Raw genomic sequence first — 8,887 nt, 5'->3', positions numbered from 1 at the left:
ACACACACACACACACACACACACACACACACACCTCTGTAAGCTCTCTCACTTTTCTTAGTTATCCAGAGCTCTTGCTCCTGTCACGGTACCCAACTGAGACTTGTGATCTTGGGCACAAGTACTTACCCACAAAAACTAATTTTCAAAGTGTGTATACCTCAGGGAGTTTTCTGGGAAGAACTAAGATCTGACAAACTAAAGTCAAGCTAAAGAGTAAAGACTGAAAGAATCACAATGTGTCATAACTCTTATGAGGACTGGCCTGATGCTTGTTCATTTGTTAGGCTGAATCTACAAGATTGGAATCTCAGTCAGTGTATGGAGGTGGGCAAGGGAAATAACCTTAGGTAGAGGAAAAACCTCACAGTTTCTCAAATCACACCAATTAGATGGTCATTTATTTCTACTCAGAAGTATCCATCCTGGTAACGAAACAGCTTCTGTCCTTGAAAAATGTGCAGGTCATTACAGAAGGCAACAGTGAAATGCCTGATTATCTCCAGGATAGCATTCAATGTGTACAGGTAATCTAATCTATGGTAAACCATTCAAAAAAAAAAATTAATATGGTCATTAGTCAACCTCTGACCCCCTTTGCTTCCATGCTCACACTGGGAGTGCTGATATCAGAAAAGCATGTATAAATATATTATTCCAGTTCTATTTGCCAGGGGAAAGGAAAAGTCAAAAGCCAGATCTTGTCTCAGCTTTGAGAGAGCTGAAAAATGACAGCATAGAGTATTAAGGAGGAACAATACCAGTCATATTTGCCACACGTGCTAAGGGAAAGCACTTGGAAGTAGCAAAAAAAAAAAAGCATAAATAAAGAAGTGACTGTGTTCTGTAGTTAAAAAATCATAGTGGACAATGATACCCAATTTCTGAGAAAGTGCTTATAATTTGCAGTAAAAAAAAATAAACAATGAAAGCACTATCCTAGTCAAATAGAAAAGATGAGTTTCTCAGAAAATAGCAAATATTGGCGAGAATGCAGGAAATTGGAACACTTCCCCATTGGGGTGGGAATGCAAAATGGTACAGCATTATGGAAAACAGGGTGGCAGTTCCCCCAATAAGCTAAAAATAGAACTACCATATGACCCAGCAATTCCACTCCTAGGCGTATACTCAAGACTTGAAAACAGAGACTTAAACACAGACTTGTACACCAATGTTCATTGCAACACTTCACAACAGTCAACAGGTGGAAACAATCTAAATGCCCAAAACAGATGAATGGATAAACAAAATGTGGTACATACATACAACAGAATACTAGTCAGAAAGGAGGAGAAATGAAGTCTAGGTACATGCTATAATATGGATAGAGCTGGTGGATGGTAGCCAAGATGGTGGACTAGGCAGATACACTCTCCAGATCCTCTATAACAAAGACCCAAGAAACCAAATGAAACAGATACGGATGACAATCCTAAGGCTCAGAGCTTCAAAGGAAAGGATAAAGAAGTAGATCAAATACAGATTAGAGGAAGAAAAGGAACAAAAACAGTGAACAATGACGCATACAGCGTGTCAAATTGCTGACGGACCCAGAACAGTGTAGCCGTTTAGAATTATTGCAAGTAGCATTCCCATCAAGGAGTTCTGTTGGAACAGTAGTTAAAGAATTTGGCTGCTAACCAGAACATCAGGGATTCGAACCCACTAGCTACTCTTAGAGGGAAAAATGAGGCAGTCTGCTTCTGTAAAGATTTGCAGACTCGGAAACCCTATGGGGCAGTTCTACTCTGTTCTATACAGTTTCTATGAGTCAGAATCAACTTAATGGCAGTTGGTTTGGGTAGCAACCCAAACAGAGCAGGAACCAGATATCCAGCTCTACTTGCCCAGAACTGCACTGGCACCCACATCAGTGATCGGCAACCAGAGAGAAGTGAATCTCCCCACCCCACACAACCTCCTGGTGACTGGAGGCACAGAACTCCCATCCCACCCACCCACCAGCTGCTCAGCCCCCTCCACTGCCAATGCTGTGCTGCTTTTTGTACCTTTCTTTTGCTTGTGTCCTTTCTTCTCTTATTTTGTCTTCCTCTTCCTCCTTCCCTTCTTTTCACTCCCCTTGATCTGGTAGAGTGGGCGTCCTGTTCGCATTGCCTCTTCAGTTAGCAGCGCCTGCTCCCACACTTCTGCAGTTGGCAGTGTGCACTCCCATGGAGCGAGTGCTGAGTTTCTACTGCAGCTGGGTTTGGCAGCTATCTCTTGGGCCAGTACTGTGCAGCTTTTTTTCTTTTTTCCTCTTTTTTCTTTTTCCTTTCTTCATAGCTCTCCCCTCTTCCTGCTCCTTGTTTTGTTTTGTTTTTTTCTTTCTCTTACTCTACCCTCATTTTTTTTATTGTTAATCCTGAAAAGCAGGTGCCTCTTCTCCACTGCCTCCGCGGTTGGTGATGCCCGCCCCGTCACCTCCGCAGGCAGCAGTGTGTGATCCAGTGCAGCAGGCACTGAAACCCACCACCTCTGTAGTCAGCAGTGCCCACTGCCTCCACCCAGGGTCAGCGGTGCATGGTTCCAGGAAGCAAGCACTGCATTCCTGCTGTAGCTGTGTGGGGCAGCAAGGGCTTTTGCCACTACTGGGCTGCTCTTTCTTTTTCCTTTTTCCTGTTTTCTTAGTTCTTCTCTCTTCCCTGCCTGTTCTTTCTTTTCTTCAGTTTTTCTTCCTTTTCACCACTTTTTTTTTTTCCCCTCCATCAGTCAGGAGCCACTGACCCTACCCAACCATGCCCACCACATCTGCCACCCTGCCCACTGGGCAAGTGCCATCACCCACTCCAGTACCACTGGATCAATAACATATGGCAACCATTTCCTGCCCAGCCTACCCTCACCTGCTCCATACAACCAGCTGTTAGAAACTCATGTCCACATTTTCTAACTCTACCAAATTCATCCAGAGATAAGTGGTGAGCTCCCCAGTGCTACCAAACTAATGACCAAAGTAGCACACCTGCCCTATTGGCAAAATATATTAGAACAAAACAAAACAATAAATGAAGGTGAAGCAAACCAATATGCAGTCAACCAATTAATACAATAACACCATAATATCTTGGAGACAAAGACAAATTCAAATCACATACACACACACACATGCATACAAAACAGGACAAGATTACTCAAACACGTGACGAAAAAATACAAAACCAAAAAATCTTCTGGAGGAAGAAATGTTATTTGAAATACCTGATAAGGAATTTAAAAGAATAGTACTTAGGTCCCTTCAGCAGCTTGATGAAGACGTCAAGAAAAACAAAGAGAATGCCAAGGAAATCATAGACAAATCAAGGAAAATGCAGACAAAACACCGGGTGAATTTAGGAAAACAATACAAGAATAAATTGACAAAATAAATGGAAAATTAGAAATTATACAAAAACAGCAAATGGAACTCCAAAAGATTAATACTAAAATTTCAGAAATAGATAACACATTGGAAGGACAGGAGTAGAACTGAATATGTGGAAGACACCCCCCCCCAAAAAAAAAATAAAAACCAAACTCACTGCCTTCCAGTCAACTCTGACTCATAACAAACTCCACTGGGTTTCCAAGGGAGTAAATCTTTATGGATGTAGATTACCCCATCTTCCTCCTGTGAAGTGGCTGATGGGTTTGAACAGTTAACCTTCTGGTTACCAGTCAAATGCCTTAAGTACTGTGCCAACAACAAACCTCTTAATACTAATCTGTTATAGGAGCATTCGGGGGGAAAAAAAAGAAGAGGAAGAAGATATCCTAAGAACTAAGTGGGATATCATCTGGAGAAATAACTAACATGTGATCAGAATTCCAGAACAGGAAGAGACAAAAGAAACCCAAAAAAAAGTTCTTGAAGATTTGTTGCAAGAAAACTTTCTTAATATCAGGTTGGCAGACAATATTTCTACATACATATTTGTGTGTGCTACAAGAATGTCCATATATATATAATAGAGCTAACATGGGGTGAAGTTATGATAACTTCTTAGCCATAGCCAACCACCTGAGAAACCAAGTAGTTGGGCCTGTGAGCTTGGGACCATGGTCGCAGGGGACATCAAGCTCAATTGGTATAACACAGTACACAAAAACAGTGTTCTACATCCTACTTTGCTGAGTAGCTACTGGCGTCTAAAAAGCTTGAAAGCATCCATCTAGATGCAACAATGAGTCTGTCCTTGTCCAGAGCAAAGAAGAATGAAGAAAACCAAAGACACATGAGAACAATTAGTCCAAGAGACTAGTAGACCATTCGAACCTCAGCTTATAAAACCATGAGACCAGAAAAATAGATGTTGCCTGGCTACCACTGTCAACCACTCAGAGAGGGATCAGCGCTGGAGATCCTGAATAGAGTAGGAGAACAATGTGGAACAAAACTCAAAATCATGAAAAACAAACAAACAAAAAAGACCAGGTTTACTGATCTGATAGAGCCTGGTGAGACCACCAAGGCTGTGGCGCCTAGTTACCCTTCAGGTCTGGAATTAAACTCATTCCCATGGCTTACAGCCAAACAATAGACAAACATACAGCATGAACATTTACATCAGGTAGATATACTCCTTAGAATGATCAATCATGGGAGAACAGAAGGGCAGTATTTGCACAGGGAGATAGCTCAGGGGGCAGGAATGCACAGGAAAGAAGGGCACAGGGAAGAGGTAACTACAGGAAGGAAGTGGAAAGAGAGCTTTTACATTGTAGGGAGTTGCAGACAATGTCATGAAACAACATGTGTATGAACTGCTGTTTGGAAAATGAATTTGCTTTGTAAACTTTCACCCAAATCACAATAAAAATTAAAAAGAGAGAAAGAAAGTAAAGGAATAGATAAGAACACATGACTTAAACAAACACCTTGAGGGGATAAGTCACTGGGGATGGTGGCTCAGGACCATAGACTTGGGGGATACTAAGGTCAATTGGTATAAGATAGTCCACAAAGACAGTGTTCTATATTCCACTTTGGTGAGTAGAGACTGGGGTCTTAAAAGTTTGTGAGTGACCAGCTAAGGTGCAACTATTTGTCTCTCCCCATCTGGAGCAAAGGAGAGTGGAGAAAATCAAAGATGCAGGAAAAAATTAGTCCAAGTTTCTAATGGAACACATGAACCCCAGCCTCCATGACCATGAGACCAGAACTAGATGGTGTCTGCCTCCCACTGCTGACCACTCTGTAAGGAATCACATTAAAAGATCCCAGATAGAATGGGGGAAAATGTGGAACAAAAATGAAAATCATAAAAAAGGCCAGCCTTAGTTGTCTGATGAAAAGTGATGAAACCCCCAACACTGTGACCCTTAAATACCCTTCAAGCTAGGAACTGAACTGAACCACCATGACTCAGCTGTCAGCCAAACAATAGAAAGGCCTATAAGGTGAACAGTAATATCAGGAAGGTGCGTACTGGTTAGAACAGTCAAGCATATGAGATCAAGAGAAGAGCATTTGCCCAGGGATAGAGCTAAGAAGTTGGGAGGGGATGGAAAGGAAGGAAAAGGGAAGGGATATGTTCAGGGAGGAAGTAGGAAGAATGCTTTTATAGTATGGGGATTGCAGTAAATGTCACAAAACAGAATGTGTAGATTGTTGAATGGAAAACCAATTTGCTCTGCAAAAAGAAGAAAGAACCAAAATCAACACCTTAACCCAACCTCTCCAACAATTAGAAAAAGAACAGCAAAAGAAGAAAAAAAAGTTTATAGCAAACAGAAGAAAGGAAATAATAAAGATTTGAGCAAAAATAAATGAAACAGAAAGCAGAAAAATGATAGAAAGTATCAAGGCTAGACATAGTTCTTTGAAAAGATCAGTAAAATTGACAAACCAGTAGCAAAGTTAACAAAGAAAAAGGAGAAGATGCAAATAACATGAATAAGAAATAAAGTAGGTGATATATCACAACAGAACCAAATGAAATAAAACAGATAATAACAGAATACTATGAAGAACCATACAAATTTGAAAACCTAAAAGACATGACAAATTTATAAAAATACACTATCTACCCAAACTAACATAATCTGAGATAGAAAATTTGAACAGACCCATCACAAAGGAAGAAAAAGTCCTGGCCCAGGTGGCTTCACTAACAGATTCTACCAAACATTAAGAGAAGAGCTGACAGTAGTTCTACTCAAACTATTCCAGAACATAGAAAAGACTGGAATACTCCCAAACTCATTCTATGAAGCAAGCATAACCCTCATACCAAAACCAGGCAAAGACATCACAAAAAAAAAAAAAAAAATAGACAAATATCCTTCATAAACATACATGCAAAATTTCTCAACAAAATTCTAGGCAACGGAATCCAACAATATATCCAAAATAATACACCATGACCAGGTAGGATTTATACCACCTATGCAAGGACAGTTCAACATTAGAAAAATAATTGACTTAATTTACCACATATATAAAACAAAGGAAAAGAACCACTTGATTATATCAATCAATGCAGAAAAGGAATTTGACGAAATCCTATACTCATTCTTGATAAAACAGCTAAGCAAAATAGCAATAGAAGGGAAATTTGTCAACATAATTAAAGGCATATTACAGAAAACCTGGCAGCAACATATTGGACAAGGTACTAATCTCCAAAATTTATAGAAAACTTCAATACCTCAACAACAAAAAGACAAACAATCCAATTAAAAATGAGCAAAGGACATGAACAAACAGTTCACCAAAGAAGAAATTCAGGGGGTCAACATACACATGAAGTAATGTTCATGATTATTAGCCATTAGAGAGATACAAATCAAAATAACTATGAGATATCATGTCACTCCAGCATTAATAGCAAAGTTCAAAAAACAGAAAACAAATTAGTCAGTCACAAAAGGACAAACATTGTATCAGATCACTATTACAATAAGTCAAGAAAATGTTTTCATAAGGAAAGAAATATCCTTTCACCACCAAGGGTGGGAGGGAAAGAGAGGGAACACCACTACCTAGAGGGTACACTGCTATCCAGAAGGCTGGCGGTTCAAACCCACCAGCTACTCCTTCGAAGGAAGGTTGGGCAATCCTACTTTTGTTGTGATACTGCCTCGGAAACCCAAGGAGGAGTCACTATGAGTCGGGGCTGACTTGATGGCACATAACAACAACAACAGAGGGTAGACACATATTAACTTGTTTTAAGGGAAAGGTAATATACAATAAAGGAGAGGACAGCACAAAATTTCAAGGCAAAGGAAGACACTGGACACTGGGAGGAACACAGGAGTTAAAGGCAACAAATGTAAATCCTATTACATACACAATCCGGCAATGATAGTAATAACAATTTATTAATTAATACATAGCTAGATATGCAGGCTGAATAGGAGTGGGAAGGCAAATGGACCTACACCCACCAATATATGTAGGTTTGACAAAGGACATTTCTACATATGTAATTATGTGTTACAAATATGTCCATGAAAACAGTAGAGCATATAGGGGTAAAGTTATGAAAACTTAGCTGTAACCAAACATCTTGAGGGAATCAGGGCCTGGGGCTCAGGACCATAGTCTCCTGGGACATCAGGGTAATTGGCATAACACAGTCCACAAAGACAATGTTCTACATCCTACTTTGGTGGATAGCGCCTGGGATCTTAGAAGCTTGCCAGCCACTATCTAAAGCACAACTATTGGTCCCTAACCATGTGGAGCAAAGAAGAATGAAGAAAATTAAACCGTACCTACTGCCATCAGCTCAGATCTGACTCATAGAGACCCCTCCTTGGGTTTCCCAGGCGGTATCACTTTGGAAGTAGATTGCCAACCTTCATTCTGAGGAGTGGCTGGGGTTTTAACCACCAGCCTTCTGGTTAGTAGTCAAATGCCTTAGGCACTACACCACCAGAGCTCCTGAAGAAAAGTTAAGACATATGGAAACAATCAGTCCAAAGGTCTAATGGACCATGTAAATCCCAGCCTCCACAACCCTGAGACCAGAACTAGCTGGTGCCTGACTACCCATGCCAACCAATCTGAAAGGGATCACATTAGGAAGTTCTGGACAAAATGGGAGAAAAATGTGGAACAAAACTCAAAATACTGAAAACAACCAGTCTTACTGGTCTGATAGGGACTGGTGAAAACCTCAAGACTATAGCCTTTAGACAGTCTTCAAGCCTGGAACCCAGCTCATCCCATGGCCCAACTTTCAGCCAAACAGTATGCTATATGGTGAACAATAACACCAGGGAGGGACACACACCTTAGAACAACCAATCATACGAGATCAAAAGGGCAGTATTTGCTCAGGGATAAAGCACCAAAAGCAGGAAACGATAGAGAAGAAGGACAAGCAGGAAACTGAAAGAATGTAGTTACATTGTAAGGATTGCAATCAATGTAGCAAATCAAAATGTGTATAAATTGTTGAATGGAAATCAATTTTTCACTCAAATCACAATAAAAAGTTAAAATAAAAAGTTAAAATAGAAGATGTGCATGGAGCTGGAAGACATTATGCTAAGTAGAATAAGTCAATCACAAAAGGACAAATATTATATGACCTCACTTAAAAAGACAAGAAAAAGCCAATACATAGAGGTCATAGATTATTAATGGCTACTAGGAACTCTGGTAGCATAGTGTCTAAGGCACTTGGCTCAGAAACCCAAGGAGGGGTCACTATGAGTCAGGTCCGACTCAATGGCAAATAAAACAACAATAACAACAGGAGTGAAAGGGAGGCAGAAAACGGAGGTTAACAGTGATGAAAAAATCAAATTGATTATGGTAGGGTTGCACAATCAATCATTGTAATTGCTGTCAATAATTTGTACACCTATAAAAAGTTAAGGGAGCTAAGGGAGCTCTGCTAGCATAGTGGCTAAGGCACTTGACTGCTAACCAGAAGGCTGGCGGTTCAAACCC

The sequence above is a fragment of the Orycteropus afer genome, unplaced genomic scaffold (genome assembly GCF_000298275.1).
Source record: "Orycteropus afer afer isolate SDZICR_OR568_19922 unplaced genomic scaffold, OryAfe1.0 scaffold00001, whole genome shotgun sequence".
Lineage (NCBI taxonomy): Eukaryota > Metazoa > Chordata > Mammalia > Tubulidentata > Orycteropodidae > Orycteropus > Orycteropus afer.
Note: the sequence above shows the minus strand (reverse complement) of the source record.